Source organism: Aptenodytes forsteri, unplaced genomic scaffold (assembly GCF_000699145.1).
Source record: "Aptenodytes forsteri isolate BGI_AS27 unplaced genomic scaffold, ASM69914v1 Scaffold9, whole genome shotgun sequence".
Lineage (NCBI taxonomy): Eukaryota > Metazoa > Chordata > Aves > Sphenisciformes > Spheniscidae > Aptenodytes > Aptenodytes forsteri.
The window spans coordinates 6,728,402-6,756,052 of record NW_008796217.1 but is presented as its reverse complement, the minus strand read 5'-3'; the positions used below and the strand labels follow the sequence as shown (position 1 = coordinate 6,756,052).

At 41.8% G+C, this 27,651-nt stretch overlaps 1 protein-coding gene across 2 annotated transcripts in view; it reads right to left on the bottom strand.

Moving 5' to 3' along the window:
- The window catches only part of RBMS3 (RNA binding motif single stranded interacting protein 3), a 450,305-nt gene that overhangs the window by 159,590 nt on the left and 263,064 nt on the right, over window positions 1–27,651 (bottom strand). The gene's annotated exons all lie outside the window — the stretch shown is intronic.

The window sequence follows — 27,651 nt, the reverse complement described above, 5'->3', positions numbered from 1 at the left end:
TGCCAGCAAACCTGCTCCAGCGTGGGCTCCTCTCTCCACGGGTCCACAGGTCCTGCCAGCAGCCTGCTCCAGCAGGGGCTCTCCACGGGGCCACAGCCTCCTTCAGGTGCATCCACCTGCTCCAGTGTGGGGCCCTCCATGGGCTGCAGGTGGATATCTGCCCCACTGTGGACCTCCATGGGCTGCAGGGGGACAGCCTGCCTCACCATGGTCTTCACCACGGGCTGCAGGGGAATCTCTGCTCCAGTGCCTGGAGCACCTCCTCCCCCTCATTCTTCACTGACCTTGGTGTCTGCAGCGTTGTTTCTCTCACATATTCTCGCTCCTCTCTCCAGCTGCTGTTGCACAGCAGTTTTTTCCCCTTCTTAGATATGTTATCACAGCTATCACAGCGCTACCACCGTCGCTGATGGGCTCAGCCTTGGCCAGCAGTGGGTCTGTCTTGGAGTTGGCTGGCATTGGCTCTATCGGACACAGGGGAAGCTTCTAGTAACTTCTCGCAGAAGCCACCCCTGTAGCCCCCCCAGCTACCAAAACCTTGCCAGACAAATCCAGTACAGCAAGGGAAATCAGTAACCCATGGTGGCCACTGGACAAGCAGCAGAAGAGGAGACACCACATCAGTCTCCAGATGGACAACACAGGGAGGAGGGGCCAGGTATCTGTCATTCCTCACAGCCCTTTCAGGAGAGGGAGACAAGGGAAGCATCAAAGCTTCCATTCCCTGACACAAAAAACCCAGCACCACTGGGGAAGAAAGCATTATTTAAGGGTATATTATGTTTTGTGTAGACAGAAAATCGGGATCTGAGTGACCCAATGCATCAGCTAGAGGTTTAGGGGAAGCCAGAGGAGAGTACTAGACACTCTATTGGGGGGGAAAAACAAGGACAGAGAGGGCAGTAAGAGAAACATGGTTCTTCTCTTGCCAGTTGATGAAAGCAGAGAGGAGAAGGAATTTTATTGTGCTTTGCCATCTACAAAGAACATAGCCTCTCCACAAGATGTGGGGCAGTGAACCAGAAAGGAGTCTATGAACTCTCTTACTTCCCAAAACCAAGGAAAGCATGAGATCTTCATGAGTGTTTTCCTACAAACCTTTCATTAGTTCCTTCCGCCTTTCATATCAGCTAGAAGAGTGCAGTTTTCTGAGCAGTGAATGCTGACTCAAGTTTTCTAAGCCAATGAATGTTTCCAGTTGCATATTCACATAGAAAAGACAAAGTCAACAATTTTCTGCAGAAGGAAGCAGAAAACCACTCGGAAATTAGAATAGGTATAGCAAGGTGGACAACGTGGCCCGTTCTATCCACCTACTAAGGATCAAGACAGAGCTATAAAGCAAACTGTTGAGCCATGAGGAGCCATAACCTGGTCCTACTGTGGAGAGAAAAAGGAATTTCCTTCTGCTCACAAAACTGATGTGAAAGGGCACATGTGCTGTTCTTGTGGCAGAAATGAAGAGCTTTGAAAGGGCCAATAAGCAAAGATGCCTGGCATTTGAAATGAAATAATGGATGCAGTTGTCTGCAGTCAGCTGGTGAGATGCAGCAGAACTAGGGTGGCCGGACAGGAGCTCTGCAGCACAGGGCTGTTCGCAGGACAGCGACGGCAAGCTCAGAGGTGTTGCTGCACGAAGAGTGCCTACCTGCAAAAGCTCATGCAGTTCAGCTCCTTTGTAACCAAGAGACCAGGAGGCAAACTGTACAGGAATGGCACAAGATGATAGAAGAGAACAGTATAGCAGAGATTGAAAGATACTACAAGTTGAAATTCAAGACAGAGCACAATGCTTGAACCTGAGCACAGGTGACCAGTCTCTGTGAGGAGGAGGAAAGGAAGAAGGAAATGCTCCAAGCCCTGTAACTCTGTCTTTCCTTCTATTTCCAGAAATCTGGACTTGGTCACCCTTCCTAGCACACAACTGGCTGTGACTGCTCACGTGTCAATGACTTGCTGTGTTGTACTAAGCGGGCCTGTGAGAAAATGCACTAGCATTCCAATATTGAGCTCTCCGTGGCTTGCGCTTATCTGTTCTTCCTACATCTATACAGTGTATCAGCTGTGGCTAATGTATATATGTATATGCATGTGCCTGTGTGTGCGTGTATATGCATGGGAATGATGTGTTTACTAAGTACAGCTCTATATCACATATGTAACAACAAAATATATTATACACATAAAAGTGCATTCCAGTTTAAGTATGCTTTCAATTTTGAAGATCTGGGTAAACAGATGTCTATGTGTAAATACATACAAGACTATACCCGGAATTCCAGAAAAGGAGGCACATTTGCAATTATGCATACATATGTGTGAGTGACTGTGTACACAAAGCAGGTATCCCCATACATAGCCACTTAATGTGCTTAGCTGGTGGTATGCTTGTGTGTGATTACATATATCTGCATGTAGTCATATTTTACATTTATTTGTATACGTGTATAAACCATTCATATAAAAAGTGATGGCTGTATCAATCCAACAAATGAAGGATGTTATTATCCTCTTTCTCACTTATAAATCATAAACAACTCTAAGAACTTACTGCAGTAATAAAACTGTGAGACAAGATACAAAGGCATTCCTTCAGCCCCAGACTGGAAAGGAATTACAAAGAAGGCATTTTGGATGTAGTGGATGGTTGGGAATTAAAGGCAAAGGAGAACCTGCAAGCAGGGTGTAGAGGGAGTGGTGTGGGTCTCCTCCTAGGACGCTGAAAGCTGGACCTGGCTCTTGTGTTGGTCCTTAAATGATCTGAGTCATTTTGCTCAGGCTTTAGAATCTTTTTTATAACTAAAAAGACAGCGTTAAAGGAAGGAACTTGAACTACTGAACACTTTAGGTTTCTGGATTACCTCTCCCAGGTGCTGTATTCGCAACTTGTTTTCAAACCAGTTTTAGTGAAAAGCCAAACATCAAACTCTCAGCTATCTAATATTGCACCACTGGGGCAAAGAACTAGAGAGGCACTTTATCATGTAAATTAGGAGTGTTTTATGAGAGGCACACTCCTTATGCCAGTGCTTTTCCTTGCCGATACTGGTATCAGCAGTTGATGACGTAAGCAGAAAATCACCCAATACTCGGGAAACAACTTCAGCCATTTTTTGAGGAGGTAAAATGCAGTTGTTCCTAAAGGAGGTCGGACTGAAAGGTACCATGTACAATGCCTTTAAGTGTGTGCCTATGCAATTCCAGAGTTTGCTTGTGAAGTTCCCATCATGACTGTAGCAATTCCTGGTGGCTCATGGTAAAACACATACAGATGTGGACGCGTGTGCATTTTTCACAAGCCATGTAAACACTTTAAACCTAAGGGACCAAACTTGATAGTTTACAGTCCTGAGAAATTTGTGCTCAGCTCAACTTTGCTCAACAGACCAAGCTAATGTTACATGTATTCTTTGGGCACAACCCCCCCCAAAAAACCAACACCCCTATGTTCTAAATATGGAAGCTGGTCGTATCTACACAAAATCCCTTAAAACCTCTCAGGTTCCCCCAAAGAAAAATAAATATCCACTGGATCCCACTGAGCAATGTCTCAGCCTGATGTTGACTCAGTTGTGGATCTGCAGATCAGTGACTGTCACAGACGGACGCACATCCAGCAGCCTCAGGATAGGATCTGACATTCAGAGGCTTCCCAGCCTTACCCTGCCAGGGATGGGATGAGGCTGGCTCTGCTGAAAAAAGCATCAACAGCCTCGGCAGCTTGTTTGCTTTTTAAGGGAAATAGTTTCAAGTTACGTGACCCTATTTTTATAGATCAATCAACTTAACCTGCTAGGCTGCCTTTCACAGGTTTTTGAGATACTACACTGTTTTGAAAGATCAAGCAATTCCCAGAGATAGTGAAAAGTTAAGGAGTAGAACAATTTGCATTTACTCTGCTATTAATTTTAAGACCTAAAATAATAATATTTAAAGAGTTCAAAATAGTGAAGTGTGGGGAAAATATTTTGAGGGAGCCAACCAAATCAGAAGGTCATGCAGTGAAATAGGAAGAAAAAACAAAATATACAACCAGCTTCTGTCACTTGAGATACACGTAGAAAATTGTGTTGCACTGTCCCAATGTTGCTGATCCCCATGTAAGTAAAAAATTTCCCCGCTTTTCAATTCTGCTAAACCTGCCACCCATTCTATAAGCTCCAAAATTAACATGAAGAAAAAGAAATACTATTCAGAGACAAAGCACACTTGAAACCAAGGCCCTGACTACTTTGGGACAATTAAAGCGCAGCCTGGGTATATTAATCACAGTCTTCTGGCCCAGTTCCAAGTTGGGCAATTACAATCTGCCTACCTCAAATTCTCCCCAGAGTTTCAAATGCAAGAGTTATTTGTGATTTCCTTCCTATAAAAAGTGTTGTTTAGTGCAGCCAGTAAAGACTGGTTTCATTCAAGTGATGGGTGAATGACCCACATTGACTATAGAAAATGTGTAAAAGCACTTTGGGATCCTTCAGGAAGAAGGACACTTATTACATGCTCATTTTACAGTGCTTTTATTATTCTAAGAGGAAGTACTCCTATCTAGATGTTTCTTCACATGCCTTTTAGTAACCAAGTAGTTCAGAGTTTGGACTTGTTTTTCTAAAAATTAAATTAGGTTAGGTTATTTTTTCTTTTAATTTCAGATGATAGATTTGAAATGCAAGCACTGCATCACAAAGTTTAGGAAAACATACACAACTTTTTCTACTTTGAAAACTATTCAGATCATTTTTTGAGCCAAAAAAGATTAATGATTTATTATGGGGCTCATTAATCAAAAATTGTGTGTGCATGTTTTTTAAAGGACCAACTCCACTGTTCAAGTCAATTAGGTCCTCTAAAGCTATTACATCGGGAAGGAGCCGCAATATTACCAAGACTTCCTGCAATATTGTTGAGACTTCCCCGAGTGTATTTAGAGTATAAAAAACCCGCTATTATTCAGGAGATACTGAATTGCTAAGCTTCTTAAATTTGTACAATTGGGAACTTGAAGTACATTAAAATGCTGAAACTCATTAAGAGCCCTTTTCACAGCTGCAAAATCGTTGGCATTCACAGCACCGTGCAGAACAATAAAACACTCCCCACACCTTTGAACAGGGCGACTTCCGTTCCTCCAGCTCCACTTTAATGAATCACTGAGGCAGAACTGGTATCTAACCTCTCCGTCAACCTCCTCCATTGAAAGGGAGAAACAAAAAGCCACAACAACGCTAATATTCTGAACAGAAAAGCAAAATGTATGAGCATACTGTACTAACCCTCCCCCAATGCAGAACCCTCAGCTATCGCTGCTACTTCATTAGAATATAATTCAATTTTCTCCATCAACACCAAACAAAACACCTTCAGAGGCAGAAAACAGTCCATGTTTTTCTCCCAAGCCACCCACCAAACTATGCCCAAGTAGACTTTGTTTCCTCGGGTATCATTTTTCTGGACCCAAAGCACAGGACTCAGCATTTTGGTGGGTGTTTTCGCTAATGCTAGTTGCATACGGTCACTCTGCATGCCGAAAATGTCCTCCTGCCCTGTTCACCAAGGGGCTGGATTTTGTGTCTGCAAAGCGGCACCACAACCAACAGCCTGAGTCCCGAGCAAACCTGTGGATGCCCCATACATGTTTCCTACACATCCTCCAGCAGATGCACAGTGCTGTTCCTGACAATCAGAAGACAGCACCTTTCCAAGATTCAGCAAAATTACATCTTTCTCCGACCGCATCAGGATAACCAGCGCTCAACCCTTCTCAGCTAGAAGCCAGTCACTTTGCATACCGAGCGATTGCAAACAGCATGTAAAAACAATCCTTCTCTTTGATCTGGTAACAGCATGTTCTGCTTCCTCAGCAGTGAGGAGGGTCACAACTGCGCCTCTAATATCCACAGGTCTCACCAACCCCTGGGCAAAGAAGCCCAAGTCTTATCAACACTAGCGTGCATCAGTCTGATTTCTCCAGCTGAAGGATTTGTTTCTAAGTAAATTTCCACTGGGCCACCTACCACGCTTCCTTTGGTATTTGAAAAATAGAAGAAAAAAAAATCCAGTAACCGACCAAAAATTAAGTGTGAGTAAGAACTATGGGAATAGCGACTACTCTAGAGATTTCACAAGATTCATCATCGTAAGCTTCGTGCTGGACAAAACTGAAAGAAACAGTCCTGGGACTATTATTTAGCTTGTTAAATTCTATGTGCAAGCTCTATCTGTTTATTCCAAACTATTCCCCAAAGCAATGAGTGGATTGTCTCCCTGAGAGGGGGAAATTGTTCCCTTTCCTCCTCTAAACATTTTTGAAAGGAATGGAGAAAAGTACAATGCCAAACTGGTGAAGGAGATTATGTATTTCAGAAGTGGGTTTGAAAGATGCAAAAAGAGATATTCACATTAAAGATTACAGAATTAATTACAGAAAAAAGGGGGTGGGGTTCTGCGTGGGTGTTCCCGTCTACATCAAACAAACTCAAAAGAAAGCAACATTACGAGGGAAGATTAGAGTATGACAAAAACAAGGCATGTGGTTAAAGCAAAAGATGCTTTGATAGTGTACAAACTGAGGTGGTTTTGTTATGGGCAATGAAAAATGTAGCTTCCAAAGCTTCGCTGAAGAGTGCTACTCAAGCCCTATGGTTCTTAACAAAACACAATACGATTGCTCTTGAAATCCAACTATTTTGGCACACTATTCTGACTCCATATTTTCAGTTGGGAATACCCAACCCTTGGCAAGTGAGGAGAGCAGGAAAAACCTGCCTGCTGACCAACATAGGTGCGCACACACGTGCACCCCCACCGTGATCACGTTTCTCAATGGCTTCCCAGCCAGAGAGAGGCTTGGGAGCAGCCACCGCTGGTGCGTGGCCATCGGCAGCGTAGGCAAAGGAGGTGTCTACCTCTGTGTCAAACACTGCAAGCAACACAGCAGTGGCAAATCCCAACTCTTCCCCTGAAAACAAGCCCAGTAAGAAAAGGGCTGTACCAGTTTCAGTTGGCTAGTTGTTCAGGGTTTGGAACTGTCTGACACTCGCATGGAGACAATAAAAAGGAGGAAGGGAGCTCTCTAAGCTTTTCAGCACGTAACTTTATTTGAAGATTTTGCCATCTGATTAGGAAAACAGTCCCCAGAAGAAACAGAAATGTTTTTAACAGCATTTCATCCTTTAAGTGTTTTGGGTTTCCTTCCTGAAACCATCTTACTCCTTCTGTCAGATCATTTCATTACAACAAACTAGGGTGTTCAAGCCGACAGCTTTAATATATAAATAAGAGGGGATGCGACAAGAGGTTTTCATGGAAGGGATCACTGTTGAATTCATCCCCCTTGCTGAGTCCAACAGAGCTCAACACCTTCCACCTTCAAGTCATGCTGCAAAAGCTGTCTTTTACGGACAACTCGGGGCTTTCCTCGTCCTATAATTTAAAGTGAGTGAACTTCTGCCATCTTGCATTTTGTGAACACTTTAAATTGAATGATAACTTTTTAACACAATCTTAAAAACAATCTGAATTTATTTAATCTAAGCTTTTGTTCTCTTGGAAAATAACACAACCGTGCTTATGTGCAAGCAGTGCAACTAAGCATCTCCCCTTCTGTGTGATCGAGTACACACCCACAGGTATGGTAATCTTATTTATTCTAGAGAATGCGTCAGTATTTTTACACAATAAATACCCTTCTGAAGAGAATATTTGGCTTGCAGAGATTTTCTCAGGATCCTTTTAAAAATACAAATTAAAACTTTGTATTTTGCACCCAAATCATTGCATTAAAAATTTTATCACTGCAGTTGAATAATTCTAGGCATTTGGAGCTGAAGGCACATGGTTGCACTTAAAGCTATTTGCTAATGACTGAACTGCACACAAAGGCAGAGCTATGTGCTCAAATGTCTGCATGCCCACACCATGGAGGTTGGATGGGTACTTATGCACCTGGCTTTGTACATCCCAGTCTGGCTCTTCAAGGAAAGGGAAAAAGAGACTTCCCTGATTTTAAACACAGTGCCTTCAAGCATAAGATATTTTCTATTTTTCAAACTGACTTTTAAGAACAGTTTGAATTATTCACTTTATTCATTAATTATGCTTTGGCCATTAACGTGGACTGTGTTTTCCAAAAAGAAAAAAGAAAACCCGAATATTTTACAGGCGTTGTCCAGACTGTGCATTGTGGAAAGAAAAGCGTTTACTAAAGTTTAAGGCTTACAACAGAAATGTGAATATTTCTGTGCAGTATTTGGGTATCTGGCTAAACTGAATACTAGTGTAGGAGAGCAAGCCCCTCTGGCCATGCAGGAGATGACAGCCCTTTCACCTTCCCTCATTGCACTGGGACGCAGTGGCAGAAAGGAGAGTTGGGAGTAGATACCTCATCACATATAGTTTCATTCCAGCATATGCGAGAGACATTTAAGAGCTGTTTTAGATTAAGCTATTGTCATAAGGGAACTCAATTATCCTAATCCAAAACTGCTCTACTTTAGCACCTGCACCTGGTACTAAAGTCCATGTGAACAGGCAGAGAGGACTGTGTGGACTGCAGACCCCAGCCTGAGGACTGTGTCCAACTTTGAAAGCTTTTTCTTCGCACTGCCTATGCTTAAACTTTTAGAGATGTAAATGAGAGGAAGGAGTTGTTCTAAGATTGGACTACATTTAACTTTTCTATCTAAAGTCAGCCCAAGAGTTTTTGGCTAAGTGTTTGGGTTATGTTTGCTTTCACTCCTAGGTTCCAGCTTGATCCTAGAAGCCACTTGCAGCACCTGAAAGTGGTACCGTACCTTCAGACCTCATCCTCAGACAGGTCTCAATAGTACCCCCTGCAGTCCCCTGTGGTTTTGAGCATCTGGCCTTTCCTTGCCAGATGACGTTAAAGGGATAAGTGCAAAGCTCAGGGTGTGGCAAATGAACAGCTCATTTTCACAAGCAACCCCTGATGTGCAGATATGGCCTGAAAAGTATATGCAACACCAGAACCTGTATTACTAAAACAGACAGTGAGCAGGAAACAAAAAAGCAAAAGAACCCAAAGAAAATGTGAATGTATAAATGGATTTCCATTTCAGTTGTTTCAAGTATACAAATCAATGACGTCTTAATCAGCTGACCATTTTGCTGATCTAACTTACACTAGCTATTTGAAAACCTCTACCACCAACAGGACCAAAATTAAGCTGTAAAGGAATACCTTTGCTAATCGTTTGCTCTAAATACTGTAGGCATAAGTAAATCTGGAAATGAAAGACTTCTTACATTTTTGATACAAAGTAGCTAAGCTTTGGTCCAACTTCATTGAAGCAGTTTGTCAATCACCCAAGTTTGAACTGACAATAAAAACCAAAGAGTAAATATTAACTTGGCCAAGCAGGTTCAACACCAAATTACGCTGAATGGGATGGTTTATATACAAGCTAAAGCACAATACTTGTTTGTAAATCCCAGGATGAAAGGCTATAGAAACAATAAAAGAGTGCAAATAACTAATCTCATAAGCTCCTAAAGAATACCTAAAAATAAGGAACATTCTTAACCAACATCGGGAAAGCATGTACCAAATGCTGTTTTAAATTACTTTTGAAATTATAGTCTCTGTTTTAGGGTTTGGGTTTTGGCTCTTTCATGCTTGTGCTCACTGTATTATAAAGAAACACTAATTTTTTTTTTCTTTCCATTTTTTAACACAGTTAAACTTCTAGCTATACTTGGGCTACTGGACTCCCATGTTCACATGGCTTTAACCAAATTCTTTAGTTTGCCAACACAAAGAGCACCGAACTTAGTTGAAGCCTTCTTATGAAAACATGTTCAAAGCTAGGAAGGATTTCTGTTCCTAGCAAGCTGAACAGAATTCGCAAGTTAGAGTTTAAGCATAGTTCAAACTCCCTGAGAACCACTACAAGACCACTTTCTTTCTGAAGATACAGAAATAGTTAATAGAGGTGTTAACAGTAAATGATGCTTAAATGTGGATCTTCAATTCATGAACTTTATGAGAACAATAAAATATTGTGATGGGCTTTTCTAATGGCTTCCACAGTTCAGCCATCATCTCTTAATGGGTAGAACCTGAGGCTTTATAGTAAGCATAAAAAGCATTTGCCATCCTGGGTGAGACTGCTGGTCCACCTAACCTGGAGATTGCATCCCTTTAGTATCAGTTTTGTCATCGCAATGCAAGAGCAACAGCAACTTTTACTAATATAACAGTGGAGTTTACTCATATATAAGGGAAAATGAAAATATAAGAGTCATCACTGCTTTATGTAGTACATACAAAATAGCCTAAATTAACTTACATTTCAGACCTAAAGTTTCTTCAGGACTGCTCTTTGTTTGCCATGAAAATGGAAGGCTGGGTTAGGAACTTCCAAGGCCGTGCGTACATCGTGACATTGGGTCCTGCCTGGCCCCTGTCTCGCCCAGCATAGCAGTGGCAATGATTTAGGAAATCCACCGTCCCCCGCTTTGGAGACCCCAGGACAACACCATGGCTTCTGCCGCATGGAGGAATGGCAAAATGTTTTCAGCAAAGCGCATCTTTTAAGTTGACATCATCCTTCCAGAACATGTCAAATACAGCCACTAAAACTGCAGCCTACATATGGTCTAGATTAAAACTAACAAACAAACAAAACAGCCCTTAAATTATGAGGCCTTCCAGAAGCAAGGAGACAAAAGTACAATAATTGCTTTATACTGTATTGCAGGGACTGACAGCGGAGCCGGTTGCGAGCACAGCGCTGCCGCAGATCCAGTACCACTCAGAAAAGAGATGGCTTGCCATTTTCCTGCGAGCATGATGGCATAACACCCACTCCCAGGGCAAAAGGGCTGCTGGGCTGCTCTCCTCCATGCTGTGCCCTGGCTGGCAGACACCCTGGAGAACGTTGGCACCAACGAAGAAGAGAAAAACATAACACAAACCACAGAAAAACCCTCCGTGTAACTGTGTGCAACAGGCTTCAGACCTCAGCCCCGAGGAGCGAAGAGCTCCAGGATGGTTTGGTATTAATGACAAAAATGAAGAAATTAAATCTGTGCAGCTTCCTACATTCGGTGAAGGAAATTATGCATTTCCCACAAAGCCTAATGCCAGCTCCACAGGGATTATATTACTATTTATTGTTTTGTTTGCTCAAATAAAACACCTGTCGAGGTCAGCTATTCGAAGAATTTTTAATATACCAGCCTTACACTACGGAGAGTAAGAAATGTTTATAGAGGCACTCCTGGTAAGACTGTTGGCTTTTTTTCCCCCCAGGTAGGTGCATAATGATTTAATAACAGAAACAGCATGCCCACAAACCTCTGAACCTCAGATTTAAATAAAAACTAATATATCTGAAATCTGGGTATCAGTCTCCACAGCTCCTTCAGCTTTCCCTGTTATGAAAGGAGGCGTAACCCTAGGATACGGCATCCTTCTTTTATAAAGTCCCGTCTTAAAGTGTCAGGAGTCAAGGAATTAAAAACAAAAGCGGCACAAATCGCTGTCAATCATTAAAGTCTTTGATCTGCTCTTTGCTTCAGAAGGCATTATGTCTCCTAAATGGAGGGATCAATCACCGTACGCCAGACCTGCTGCTAGGCCCTCCTGCGCCGCGCCGCCCGCGCGGAGGGCAGCTCATCACGGCGCATTCCAGTTCGCCTTTCAGACAAACCAACGGGCAAAAACATGCCAGCAGGAAAACAAAACAACACGACACAAACCCCTTTGTGCAGCTACACGACATGACTACTTCCCCTCTTGGCTTTTTTTTTAGGCTTTTCTATTAAATGGCAGCTTGCTTCGGCCTGTCTTTCCCAATACGTCTTCACCGGCCATTCCACCATCACCATTTCTCACTCGCAAACAGGATTATTGTTTTTTTTTAAAAAAGGAAAAAATGTTTGCTTTCAGTCATTCATAGCCATACGAAATATTACATTGGCCTGCATCATTTGCTGCTTTTTTACAGTAACTAAACAGGTTGCGTAAGTGAAGGGGGAGAAATTTGTTTACCTCTTCCTCAACTGCAAAACCTCCCAAAATGCGGCACATTTGTCTCGCTAAGAAGAACGTACAGTTAAAAGAAAAAAAAAAGAATCAAAAAAGAGATGAACTTTCTCACCGAAAGGCGTGACAGTTATTTTGGTATAGCAGGTATGTATGCTGACTTAGAAAGCCACGGTTCAACCCAGACGGGCCCTGCTGTCCTGCGGGGACGGATCCTACAAGAAAGCTCCAGAGGAAAGCAACCGCAGTGCTCTGTACCTGCGCAGGAGGAGATGCAATCCGCTCCAAGTAAATACGGCAGGATTAGGCCCTTAATTACAATGCTGGCTCCTGACAGAGTTGCATGGATTTGGTGAAAAAAAAAATGGATTGTAATGATAACAAATGGGATCAACCGCTGGCCAAGAGACAGTATGAACAGAATACCTGTTTAATAGGGGTGTACTTGGCCTGTGACAAGAGTTAAATGGTTTTTCATCCTAATTCAAAGAGGTTTGTCACTTTAAGGCTCCTATTCCTCACGTTGTCTCCCACAGATGAATTCTGTTGCCCTTCCTGAGTTTGAGGAGTACCCTTTTCCATAAACATTCCCTTTAATTTCAGATTATGGCAATCATGGGCACAATCTGGTCTTTATAAACAGGGAGTTGAAGAAAAAACAAATGTCAAACAGAGATAAAAGTAGCATTGTACTTTTAATTATCAAAGTATTTTATTTCATTTAAAGGGACAGATTCACTGGTCTTTTCCAGCTGCCTTGCATCATCACAGCATTGCACAGCATTGTAAATCCAGTTCAGTCAAATGGTTACAGTGAGTTAGCAGCTGCTTTACATCACTGGAGCAGCATAAGGCAGCAAGCATTTGAACCTAACCCATACTCTTTCAAGGCACTTTTCTTTACCAAAAAAGAAAAAAGCTTTTCTTCTCCATCAGTGACCGCTGCTTAACTGAGACAGCACAGCCATCTAGTTAAGAGGAATAAAAGATACCAGAAAAAAAGTCTCTGCAATTTTGAGGTAGAATTTGCTCACTTTACTCTCCTTTGGCTAGCAAGAACATTTCAGTCTCATCAGTGTCACTGATGGGAGAAAACTGTTTAAACTAATATGCCCCATTTTCAAACCTGATTTTAGACAGTTCCCAATACAATGCTTCAACACAAGTTAGAAGGGCAGATTCACTGTTACTTAGGGCTCGGAGCACAGAGAAATCAATACACAGAGTTAAAGACAGATAAGCACTTTCAGCAGATATGAAACAGGAAGAAAAGTACTGCTCTCAAAACCCTCTTGCTTAGCTAATGCAATGTAAGTGGAAGTGTGGTATCTTCCAGAAGGTGACTGCAATGCTTCCTTCACTTGCTTTCAGTCTCATGTCCGTTCAAGGCGCTCTCTGTTCATGCATTGCACTGCAGCACGATTAGCTGAGCAATTAACTATGCCCTACGTTGTTCTTTTTTCACCTAATTATTGCTTCATTTCTCAATTGGATGGAGCAATTGCTCCTGTTCGGCTAAGCTCTTAGGAACCACAACTACTAATTTCCCAGATTTTTTTTTTCTAGTGGAAGACAACCTGCAGCTCAGAGCAAGCATTTTCTTCTACGTGAATGCCAGAGAGAACGGAGGAATAGCTCCACGGGAATGGCCTCCCTCATCAACGTGTGCTCCACTCCGCGTGTGCACGCACACACACATGCTCATTCCCTTTCAGTTGTCTTCTTTTACCCTGCCATGTTTGGAAGATGACTAGAAAAACAAAAGTAGACTTCATTCCCATCTCCTGTCAGTAAAGAGTGGCTGTTTTATCCTAGTTCCTAGGGAAATGAGGCAAACATGCTGTTTGTCTGTGTTCATCATTTCTTAACATAATGGCAGCTTACTGCCAAACCCAACAGAAAGCTAAGATTTTCAAAGATAAATTATAGTTCTACATGTCTTTTGCCATGAAGGGAGATGAGAGACCAACCAAGTTTCCCCAGCTGTAAGAAAAAAAGTAGTATGTGTTCACATTTTATTAGACAGCAGAGTATCCACATAGGAGAGATGTCTTATAAATGCCTTCATCGTGAAAAAGTTTCACTCAGATCTTGTGAGCTTCTGAAACACCCCCATCAATCAACTTTCCAACAGAAATCTGCAGGAAACTAAGCTTTGTTAGTTCTGGTGCTCAGGGAATGATGTGTTAACAATACCGTTGCAGCTAACTGTGCAGCATCCTTTCTTGGCTCCACTCTCTGATACGCCTGCACCATGGGTGGCTGGGTTACAGCAACATTCAGGTTGCCCGAGTTACCTCTGTATTTGCATCCCCACTGATCTGCACCGATGCTGCAAAATGTTGAACTTCCTTTACACGCAGGGCTTCTGCGCTTGAAATTGTTCATCCTTGCATCCCTCTCTCCCATTGACTACGGCATGTCTTAGGTGAGGTTGGGCTCAGCGCTCTAGCCTGGCTGATGCATCACTCCTGATGGATGTCCCAGAAGCGCTGTACTGGCTTCCCCGTCCAGAAAGCGAATATGGAAACTTGAACGCAGACAATACATTCTCCAAATGACAATTACTTGAGCGCCTTCTTGCAAGCCATTTCAACTCAATTACTCCAGTGAGCAGTAACATTTAATTTTACAGCCTGGGAGCACAGTGATTCTGTAATTTAAACGTTCCTGGCAATTTCAATCATACTATGGTTTTCATGCAATTTTCTGTTCCTGACATCCAGTGGCAGAAACCGCAGAATTGATGCCACTTGCCACAGTTGCACATGCTCATAATTGTGCTGTCACAACAACCTGGCAGCCTGGCGCCCGTGCCACCAAGTCCTGGGCACGTCCATAGCTCAGTACTACCGTCCAGCCAGATAAAAATGACACCAGACGACAGGGAAGAAGGCAGAGCCCTCACTAACACACCTGCTGCTGCTTCAGGAAACCAACAGCAGTAACAACAGCAATTCACCCTCCAAACATCCCATTTTCTGCATTCCTTCTCACACAGGAACACCAGCACATTACATCCCAGAGATTTCAAGCGCAGCCCATCATGCCAGACTGCCAACCTCATTTCCTACTGCTGGCTTTACCCACCCTGAATCTGCAGTAGGGACAAGCATTCTCTCTTCTCCCTGCACCGCAAGGAGGGGCTCAGCGTGGTGGGGCAACGTGGCGATTCACGAGGTGACGACGCAGCTCTGCAGCTCTCACAGTCACGTCTGCTCTGTATTTCTGAAGGATGGCTGAAGCTTATGTCTCTAAGAAATTAGGACCCCGTCTTGGAGACAATTGGAGCTGTTGTCACTCATAGATCGGAAATGCGTGCACTCACAGTGAACGTGCATACCTTATTACCAGGAAAAATTAATAATTAAAAAAAAAAGACATCCCCATTTTAGGTTTGAACTCAGGGAAAAAGCATAGCTTTTAGACCTGTCTTTCCCTTTTCTACAATTAAAAAAAAAAAAAAAAAGGAAAAATCAATTTAATTTCAAACTTCATTTTGAATACCAGTCATAAGCATTTCTCATGACTTTGCAGTATCCAGTTTGGACTGTTTGGACTCCTAGTTTACCAGTACTGACACCCTCACTTTCTATTTCCATGCCTGAGCAAGGTAGGGATGAGTGATGGACATGGACAGTGCCCTTTCAATGTAGGCACCAGTCAGAAAATGAAGAGTTCATTTTCCTCCTTTCCCTGCCAAAACGAACAGGAATGAGATGCCTCCCATGGTGAAACAGGGGGTAGTTGAATGCAATGCCAGTGGCACCACTGCCATTTTGCACAGGCGCTCTTTCACTCCTGTAGCTGCAGCTCCCCTTGCCACCTTGCCAGCATGCAGCAAGGCGAGCTGGAGGAGAAGCAAAGGACGGCTGCCTGGCCGCCGAGCACGGAAAAGTGCAGGGATGGCTCAGTACCAGGCAGCAATCCTCCTCCCTACACTTAGGCAAGACAGAGCAACATTTCCCAGTCTTCCTTGCCTTCCCTCTTCCTCCACCCAATTCCTTTCTCCCAGAGGACAAGCATTTATCATTAGGAGGGTCACTTCAGAGATGCAGAGTTTCTCTCTGGCTGTGAGTATCTCAGCTGAAGTTGAAGTCAGCACACATAGATAATGCTGGGTGTGAGACAGAGCCCTGCAGATTAGCTTCTATCCAAATCCCCAGTGCTATAATTAAAGTAATTGCTATGTCCAATGAAAGAGCTTTAATTTCACAGGAGTTCAGGCAAAGCCAGAATGCGTCTTTCCTTCATGAAGGCTACGTAACAAACTCTAATGGCATGGGATTTTTCTTTTGTCATTTTTATTAGTTATTAATTTTGAGGAAAACACCTCAAATGTTTTCTGCAGGTATGATCAAATATGTTATGCTGTGGAAAATGTGCTATCTGCAACTGAAAACAACTATAGACAATGTATAAAAATGCACTACAGCAAGACACTTCTTTCAAGAAAAAAAGAAGTCTACTCCAAATGAATAGGCTTCCGATGAAGCAGCATGTTTACCTAAAGAAAATTTTTGGCACTAGAGCAAGTATTTAGTCTTGAAAGACAGCTATTCTTTGAGTCGTTGATGCAAAAATTAATAATACAAACTAAACCTGAAGAAAATTACAAGCAAAAAAAGAGACCCAGTGCATGACATCAATGACATCAACGCTACTTTTTCTACCCACGCCTTATGAACTTATCCTCCTGTGTGGACTCCAACAATTTTTATCCGGGAATTTTTTGGAGAGAAATCTATGCCCGTGACTATTGAACATACTTGGTAGGTTCAGTTTAGGAACATCATACTCTATATGTTCTTGACAAACAGTTGACATGTCCACATGTAAATCCCAACATAATAAATACTGGATTTATTGTTTTGCACAAATCATCTGGGTGACACATTCATGGCTCAATGCTTTGGATTTACTGTGCATTGCGACACAGCATAGCATGCATGAGCGGTGACTCCAACCACACCGCACATCTGCACACTGTGGACATGGCTACAGCCCACGGAGTTGCCCCAGGGATCCCTAAGACAGTTGGCAGTGAAAGTGGAGTTGAGTTTAACAAAGGTCCCATGTACTGCCCAAATAAAAAGCCTTGAAAATCTCCCCAGACAATTCCGTTTGGAAAAGAAAGACATTAATGGGAAAAAGTGGGTTACGCTCCTTTTATGAAACTCCCCTCCATACCTCTGTTATCAAGGGTTGACCACTGCATGAGCAGAAGGACTGCTTGGGTGGCTACCTGTTTCCCAGGGAGGCACATGAGCTGTCTGCAATGCGCCAATTCCAGAAAAGAAAACTCAAAACATCTGGAGCCTTTCTTTTCTTTCTTCCCAAAGAAAAAATGAGTTAAATGCTTTAAGAGCCCTGGGAGAGTTGCCGTTCAACTACACATAAAACATCTACTCTCCTCAGTGTGTGAATTGGCTGCTTGATAGAGGATGTGGAAATCGGGGGGCTGGGGGAGCTGTTGAGTAAAAAGGATGAAAGTACATTTTTCCCTGAGGCTGTAGTTTCAGTCCAGCTCCAGAGAGCCAGCGCTGTTGCTGCCAGACACCATTTCAGTTATTCCTGCAAAATGATGGATGGCCTCAACCCATTCCCTAATGAAGATTTCATCAGGAAGGTCGCCATTGCAATTAGCTTCTTTTTTAGGACAGCCTTAAAGGATAGGCTAAAGAAGGGGAAAAAAAAAATCCACCCCACCTCCCCATGCACTGATGTGGTGGCAATTTTGTGAGGCTGGAGTTTAAGACAAGAGGTAGGGGAGAGTCTGAACTCTGGCGTCACAAGTCGTACCTGTTTAGTACAGCCATGGCTGCTGAGCTCTTCCTCTGCCTACCCGCACCACCATCACGTACGGACAAACCCAGGGCCTCAAAATCTCACACCATCTTTATACACTTCTGAAAAATGAGGTGCTAAATGGCAGCAAGAACTTCTTTGAGAGGTTCCTCTATTGCGTTTACTAGTGTCTCCTTTGAGGGAAGGGAAGGGAAAGGGAAAGGGAAAGGGAAAGGGAAAGGGAAAGGGAAAGGGAAAGGGAAAGGGAAAGGGAAAGGGAAAGGGAAAGGGAAAGGGAAAGGGAAAGGGAAAGGGAAAGGGAAAGGGAAAGGGAAAGGGAAAGGGAAAGGGAAAAGAAGAGAGGCCTCTCCTACAGGCTAACATACCTCATTTTTTCCCCCTCCCAGCAAGAAAGGCAATCTTTAAAGTGTGGTAGTCAATGAACACTAATAAAAGGCAGTGGCGGAGGAACCACACCACGCATGTGGAATAGTGGCACTTAAGCTTCCCAATATAATGCTGTGAATTCAGGAGGCCAGCATATAATGACAAGGAATTTCTATTAAATTTTATAGCATCGTAGTGGTCAACAGGAAATGTTTCATCGGATACTCTTGCAACAGTTGCTGCTGAGTGCTCCACCAAAACCTCTCTCAGGTCCCTCTTTTCTCCAGTGTGTTTAAAACAAATTCGGCCATGCTTTACATTTTATTTGAGAGAGAGGGAGTTAGGAACAGAGAAAGGCTATACTCTTGTATACAAACTTATACATTATGCCAACCTGTAAACTCATTATAAAACAGAAAAATAAAATAAATGCCTTTTTGGGGTCTTTTTTTATGACAATGGCTACACTAATTGGAAGTGCAAATAAAGATAGACTAGTAAAATTAGAATTGAGAGTGTTCATCTAAACAAGAAAATAGAAATTATTCATGTCTAGTAGCATAAACGATGTATTTAAGAAAAAACATCACAGAGCAAATACATCATTGTATTTGCTGCAGCGTGCAACGTTTTTGTTCTCTAAATTGACCCGGTGCTCCATTTTGACTTAGGAAAAAAAAAGATCCATCTTGCTCAGTGCTTTTGGCCATAAAATACGCTTTACATGTAGAATACATAAAATGTTTACATAACCCTCTGAATATTTTAGAATAGATCTGTCTCATTTGATTCACAATCCTGCAGCCGTTGTTCACTAAACTTGTATTTCCTTTTTTGACACAGTCAAATATCCTGGTTCTCAGATGGAAGATGACATTCAAGTAAATCAATTTCATTACAAGTTAAACTATTCTTGGTTGATTGCTTTCAATAAACAGAGTATGCACTGTTCTCTGTCTCCTACAGGTCACTAAGGTTTAACACTTGCTTTAGACATTGTTTACTCTTATTCATGATCTTCCAATAAAAGCACATACCACTCCACCTCCTCACTCCAATTCTGGTTACGGCACTTAGAGCATGGAAAGTATGACAGGCACACATCAGAAATAATGTGATACGGATATATGAATTATATTTGTATGGCCTATTAAACTAATATTTATCTAATTCACCACCACCACCACGAAATTGGCCACCACAGCTGAGGTCTGTCTATGAGAGTTTGACCCATCCCCCAGCTCTGACGTGTCTTCATCTGACAACTCCCTCTCTCCAAAAATCTTTTCAAGACTGTAGACATTTCTTCAGCATCATCACAACAGTCTTCCCAGCTACACTGTATTATTACTGGTGCTTACAGCTGCCTCCTCCAAATCTCCTGACAGGACAGCAGACAAAAACCCCAGAATTGGTCAGAAAGGAAGCGAGGGCCCCGCTGTTGCCCAAGAAAATACAGCAAAGTACAAAATTGGAGTTGTAATTTGAATGGTTACCAGCCAAATTTCTAGCGTGTCTGTGGCTGGTTGGGTTCCAAAAGAATGAATGAGGGTTCAGAACATTTCTAATATTATCTGAAATGGGCAAGGCAGCCCTCCTTCATATAAAAAGGATATAGCATAATGAAACACAATATTATTTTAGCTGATGAAAACAGAAAAGAGCAATTCTTACCTTAAACAGTCTCTTGTATTATCCAGATATAACAAGGACAGACCAAAAACTCAGCAAAATAAATACAACCAGCCATCTAAAAATTAGTGTTTATTCTTTTAGCCATATTCTTACTCAAGTACTACGGTCATCTTTATCCATCTTTTGGAGAGGAATAGGAGACTAACTGTTCACCAGTGTTATGCTACTTTTTCAGTCATCGGCTACAATGTTAAAAAAGCTAAGTGCTATTTAGTCATCTCCTCTGTAACAATGTTTTATAGGAGGATTTTCCCCTCTAAGATTAAAGGCAGAATAATGCAAGTAGACTTGGTACATTTTTCTAAAGAAAAGAGCACTGTCTTCCTTAAAGTAGAATAAAGTCCTAATCCCTCCACAAAGCCAGCAGCTGAGCAAGAGTGGCACCAGGCTGCCCCCATCGTCTTCTGAGAAGCCATGGAAACTTCTTGCTTTCAGAGCTTAAACAACATCGCTGCTTTTAATGTACTCCCCAAAAAAATGCACCTGCCTTAAATTTGCCCATTCATAAGTAGGCACAAACTGGTCATCCCACCAACAGCAGACAAGCTGAACAATTTATTTGGAACACTCCTCCAGATGCAAATATGAAGTTGAAAAGTGAGCAACATCATAGCTGAGGAAGGTGTGGTTTTAAGAATGCTGAGACCTGCGGAGTCCAATGCACTGTCTTTACCCAGCTTCCACTGTTGTTAGCACGGAGGAAATGCTACAAAGAATATTGGTAGTCACCGTTTCCATGGCTCAAAGCCTAATGAAACATTATCGCTTCACTTCAATTCCCATAGCTATTGGTTATGAAGAAGCACCGTTTCAAACAACAGCAATATTGATAATGCTAGGCTTCGTAACAGCGGTGCACACGTGATGACTTCAGGGCACTGTATCTGAAAGTGCCTGATGCACTGTAGGCGCTACCATTAATGATCATAATTTCAAGTTCAATATGAAAACTTTAGGAAAAACAAACGTGTCCTCAAGATAATTACACTCAAATGCAAAACATTATTTTACTCGATGCACATTTTGAAACAGACTGCTGGGCTGCAGACGGTATTTGCTAGTATTAGCAGCCCTCCTTTGCACGTCAGTGATATACTTTCCCCTTACTCCATCAGCATCACTCCATCATCATGGGTAAGTCAAATCCTACGCTCTGTCAGATGTTTCAGGGTTAATGCAGACATTAGGTGAGGTTCTAAGACCGGTTTTGTGCAAAAAGCTATCTGTTGCACCAATACCTATGAACACTGGATGCCCATTACTTTTGGAAAGACCTCGTATGAAGAGAGGTAGCTGCTCACAAACATCCATATTTTTCCACACAGCCTTTGTGGAAGGCCCCTTCTCATTTAGTGTTCCACTCACATTCAGACCATATGTGAGGATGTAGACTTTAGCATCATAAATAGGGGGTGGCTCTTTTAGGAATGTGTTAGTGTTTCCAACAATCGTATTATCTGTTTTGTTATTACTCACTGGTTTCCTGTGTGGATAAGCTTTCCCTGTTAAAAAGTGTCCACCAAAAAGAGAGCAGAGAACAAGAACAATTAAAGATGTTTTAAACTTTTACAGAAAATTGTTTTGTTTAGAGAAATATCCTACTACACTTTCACAGTGCTTACGCCTCTTCCTTAAGCATCTGCTAGCAGCCACTCTGACGAGCCACTGCATTTGGCCAGGTTCAGCGCAACTGCTCTTACCTTGTAGTGGACAACAGTCCAGTCCAAAATTATAACTTCCATCCTTTTTAAAGTGAAAATGAGATCACAGCAGAGAGTACCCTCTCCTTTTCAGATCACCAGAGTGATGTGTGCTTTGTGCTGTTCAAAAGATTCAACTATGAAAAACAAATCCCAGGAAAGATGAACTAGAGGAATATGCAGGTCAAAATGTCCAAAATTAATCTTGTACACAAGATGGTATACTCAATACTTTATTTTTGCACATTTATTTTCCCTTACATATAAATGCAACTTCAGAAGTAGCTGTCATATTCTGCAGTCAGACTTATAGAGAGACATGTATAGACAGACTATTCCCTTCACTGGTAGCTGGTATTATACTCCAAAGTGTACTCATATAAATTATACTTGTTTAAATAATTCTGGTTGCTGTTCTTTTCCTGTTTATATTAATCCAAATTTTTACCTAAATGCTATTTTATTCTTACTTATCAAACCCCTTTATCAAATAAGAAACTGGAAATGGCTCTCTTTACTAGCCCCATAATATTATAAATGCAATGCGACTAAACTCTAATAAAAGAAAAGGAACAAATTGTAAAAGATGACAAACTGGCATTACTTTGTAGCTCACTTGGGCGTTGTGAGGAGCAGGTCCAACCTTGGCAAGCACCGCTTCGTTTCAGCACATTGTAAAGTATCTCATGTTGGGACTTAGGGAGAAATTGAAGCTTCCATTCAATCCAGTAGGCCACGTTAGAAATTTATCCTGCCTGGTCTTCATTAAACTTGTAAAACATGACTGCTAGAGTGCAGTGCATAACACCTTCTAATAACACAGTTTAAATACCAGTCAACACAATAGAAGAGGTAGAGAAACGTGACAGAAGTATTAAAGTTAAGTCAGCCCTGAAATGTCTGGAGTTGTTTAAACATCTATCCAAATCTCTTTGGACTTGGAATCAAGAAGAGAAGTCTTGTGTGAACATAGAATTTTTTTCTTCAATACCTGTTTGCAGTCAGGCTTCAAATACCAAGAAAAAAGACCAAGAATATCAAGAAAAAAAAACTGTTTGAATGAAAAGAACCGTGTTTTTTCCTTTTCACCTCTCACTGGCTGAAATCACTCTGTCACCCCACAGAATACTTGAAATGCTTCACTTCAAAGAGTGCCTCCATTATCTTAAAAAGGAAATATGAAGCAAGTATTCTCTAAGGGAGAGTAAACAGTAATCTAACTTGCTGCTGAATTTTAGAGTGCAGGTTGGGGGAGAGAACATTCAGTAAACACCAAAACCAGCCCCAAATAAAATGAAAACAAAATTAAAAAAAAAAAAAAGCATAAATTACAAATCCAGTGATAAGGCAAATTGGTTTTGAAAGAAAAGACACTTTTCTCCTTACTGTTTTCAGCATTAGGACAATTTTCTCTTAAAAACACTGTATCTGTTCTTTGCCTCCGAGCATTTTGAAAGTGTATGTGTGGGCTTTTTCTCTAGCTAGATAACTAGCATACGGCATTATGAACAGAAAGTTAGATGACACTAAGGGGGTTTAGTTTCAGAGAGGTGCGTCTAATCAAACTTTCAAGTTTTGCAGGAAAGAGCGTGCTTGCCTTCAATGTTTTTAATCTTGGGAGAGTCTTCCCCTTTGAGGCTGAGATCTAGCAAAATTTCAGTGCTGTTGACTTCACGGAATTTATTTGATTTCAAACTTCAATATTAATAAAAATTCAGTGGAGATATCTGAAAACCGGCTTATTCAACTCATCTCAAGCTATATTGATGGATAGGAAAGTAATGTCCAACAAATAAATAAATGTACAGAGCATTTGTAAGGATCTGAAAGACTCCCATCCAAAAGAAGATTGTTTCAGTAAGTCTTTTTCTATCTTTCTTGCTTAAGTACTACAGGCAATAAAATTATTTCCACAATGTTTCTTCATAAAGTAAGTGTTCAAGTGAATCAGTACTTGTAAACAAGCTCTACTGAGGATTCATGCTGCCAATTTAAGATAAACTATTTTGTATATTCAACTCCATTTCTCTGGTAAAATTTCCCTAATGAAATGTAGTAAAACTCACAAACCATCAGATCAACACACACCAGCAAAATTAAACCCCTGAGAATATTCACTGCTTTATTTTTATTAGTACTGCTTTAAATATTCAAAATGTATGGGTCATAAAATTATGCTTAGGGCAACATTTTCTCATAAGTTCATTTGTGCATGTTTTTAAATAGATTTAAAAACTAAATAATTTCAATCTCAACCTTAATGCAGACACAACCAGCAGAAGTAGTGATGGGGGCAAATCTTAATAACCCCCTCCTCAAACTGTTAATTTTAGGCTCTTTTAGGACTAAAGAATGCCCCAGGCAGCAAAAGGAATGTATTTAAACGCCTGAAGCAGTTTATATAACGCTTCAAATTTCTACAGCAGCCCCCACATTCCCTTCCTTACAAACACAAGATAAAATTACTTGGAATTTCCTTATATTATTACTGAATATAGGACAAACAATAACACTGTCAAGAGTCAGACAAGGTGACCCGAGATTATTTTTCATGGAAAGATCACAGGACAATATAAAATCTGACCAGCTGGTTAGAAAAATGGGTTTCCACGTCGTTTACACACATTCCCCTCGGCATACAATTTATCATGTCATTACCCTGGTCACAAAATCCAAGAGGAAAAGTTCACGTCTCTACTTTCTTGTAGGAGATGCTCTGGCACGTCGACCGGCTCTCAGCATACCCAGAGAGAGCAAAGCACTATCGGCAGCACCCAGACTCGGCCCCGCAGACTTATACTCTGCATATCTCACGGAGGTATTGATTGGCATCGCTGCAGCCCTATGCACAGAATAAGCGATGGAAAGTCACAATGTGATTTGAAGGGGAAGATTTTTTTTTTCTCCCTCTCAAGCAAGTGAAGACAGCCTATGATATGATGTGGATAGCTTCAGGAGATAAAGGATGCATTATCTGCAGTCACTGGGAGAAGGGTGTCCTCGCACTCACCCCAAGAATCAAAAGATGCTAGACCCCTCCAAGTCACAGAGGACAGCCTCGCAACTCCTCACGACTTTTTTGCCAGGTCTGAATGTAATAGCAAGGCTGAGGAAGCGGCAGAGGGAGGCGGCAGGTTGTGCAGGGAGCCTGGCAGGCACTGAGGGAAGACAAGCTGCTGCTAGCAGGATCTGCAGGGGACGTGACACCTCATATTTATCCATAAGAGCCTGGAAGCATCAGGGACCATATTCAGTGCAAGCTAAGCAGCTCCACAAAGTGGGCTCTGAACTGAGTTGCAGTCTGTCCAACTTTCAGGTTAGCATGAGATAGGCAGGTATTGAAGCCTTCTGGTGAGGTAGGGACATCATGAGAAGGCATCAATGTATTGTCGCAGGACTGTGTGTGCCAGCAGAGGAGGATGCAGAAGCTGCAGGAAAAGCCTCTATGCACAGCCACCTCAAGCACACAAAAAAGCTTTTCCTTCTTTCTTTCCTTCCTCCCTCCCTCCCCTCTCTCTTTCTCTTTCTTTCCTTCTTTCTTTCTCCTTCTCTCTCCCTCTCGCTCTTTCTTTCATCACTGTGTCCTCTAGGAACAGACATTAATTTTTACTTTCTTTTACCCTTTGCTTACAGGCCGGAGCAGAAACTTCCACAAACAGAAAGGCCCGATGCCAGTGACTCCTGGGTATAGACAGTGCAACTGCCCAGTACTGTGAGAGATTCCCTGTGTGAAGAAGTCAGTTGTGAATACCTTACCATCTCCTGACTTTGTAAAAAATGTTGCCACGGTGCAAACTGGCTGGAGACTCCCTAGAGCAGAAGACTGCCTGGCTGGAGCCTTTCTCGGTGTTGAGACAGACATGTTATCACCCACGGACAACACCAGTCGACAGCCCAATTCGCAGCATGGCAGAGGAATCCTGGGAAGGAGCAACAGGTCGGGGCTTGGATCCAGCAGTTATCACCAGGAGAAGTTTGGAGCAAACCCCAGACTGCTCCTTTGATCTTGAGTCAGGTCTAGGTGTGAGTTTTTATCCTTCCATGTTACAAAGTTTTGCATCCAAGAAAAGTCTGCCTTGGCTCTCCCTCACAACAGGTCTTAAATGTAATTTCACAGAAAATTATTCTTGAGGAGAATCTGAAAGTGCACATCTGATTATCCCTACAGGCCCTATGGAGAAGATTGTTTTTCTAAGGAAAAGGAATGAAATCCAGTGCACATCACATAGTACACGGCTTTAAGACAAACAAATGGACCCGAAACGCACAGCTTATATAGCGTCTCTTTGGTTTCTTTTTTGATTCAGACATCCCATGCCAGAAAATGATGATAAGATAAGAATCCAAACTGATTGGCCATGCAAAAACCACTTTTTTTGACTACATAGTGAGGTAAAAAGATTTTTGTCTAAGAGTTTAAAAAAACTTCTTGGGGAATCCAGTGAAGTCACAGAGCAGACAGCAAGAAGGAACAACACCGGGGAGGTGCATAATATGATAACCTTTCTCTAGAAAGTTGTCAATGTTCAAAAGTGACAGGACACAAACCCACAAGTGAACACGTACAGAGACTGCCCCAGAAACACTGTGCGATGTTATAGCTGGTTGAGAACCATTTTTAACAAAATAAGCCTTTCAAATGCAGGGGGGAATATAACAGCCAACAAATCACCTAAATGCTTTTCATAGCAGATTCTGAATAGAATATTATTTAAATATTAAGACTTATAATTGATGAAATTGCTATTATAAAATATTATGTTAGCAATAATATTTCCTGAAACCTCCTCCTTGCATTATACTGCTCTTTATTCTAATTTCAGGCAGCCTTTCTAACATGAAATGCCAACATGGTACACATCAATGGCCTCGAGGGTATAATTAACACTTGTTATTTACATTTATTTTTTAAAATAATTAACTAGGAGCATGTCTAATGAATGGTAATGGGGCTTAAATTGAGACACAATATGTCAACTACCTTGCCATTTAGAAGCGAACGCCCGTGCAGCTCGGGTCTGATCAGAAGGACTGAGCTGAAGCGAGCCCTGCGGTAACACTGCTGAACGCGTTTGCCTGTCTCTGCCAGTATAAAGTCAATGGCACAACATGTATTGGCTGCCTATGGGTAACTTCGAAGAACCTGATTTTCACATACATCGAATATCAATGAGTTAAGGCACCAGTTTGTTTTTTGTAGGCTTCAAAGGCTAAATGGAGGCTTACCCATATGTTAAGCTAAACCCTCTGTGGTCCTTTGTTACTACGCTCTCTCTGCTTTCCACTACTCAAAGGTATGTCCTCAGTTGACACAGTTTATAGGACATGGCATAAGCAGCTACTCACGCCAGAATAAGCTTCTGACTCAGAAAGAAGCTATGCATAAAGAAAATCCTCACACAGTGATGTACTTTCAAAATGCATGACCTCATCCTTCCCCAGTCAGGCTCTCAAAGGGAAAGAGACCCAAACAAAACATTTTGTGGAGTGAAACATGAAACCAGTGTCTGCTAGCTTACTTTCAAGAGTGAAAGGCAAATTGCAAATGTGTAAACGATGTAACAACGTTTCTGTCCACTTAGTAAAAGAATAAATCCATTTTCCCAGCATCCTGAAAGATTTTGCCATCACAGTACGCTTGGGGTAAAAGCAAAGAATTGAGTTATAAACACATAGTCATTCAATCCTGATGACTGACTGGGGGTGCTGGTACTAATCTTGTCCATGACTTAAAATAAAAAATATGCAATTTGCAATGTTTCTCTAACAGACTCATATACTCAGCTCGACTCTTATAGGTTTAGACAAACTCTCTAGTTTTTCATGTATGGCTTCAAATGTATTTTCGTAAATGATTAGCAGCTGTTTATGTGTAATACTTATATTCCATAGGATGCACAAAAAATCTCAATGGGAAGAAAAACAGAGGGTCCTTGTGTCAAGAGCGAAACACCTACCGCATAGCAAATAATCATATGAATGAAGCTCCAGGTTGTAAATACAGTAAGAGAAGGAAGTAGGAGGAACGTGATATTTTTCAAACACAGCACCCATTAGCAGAAGAGTACAGTTACATGT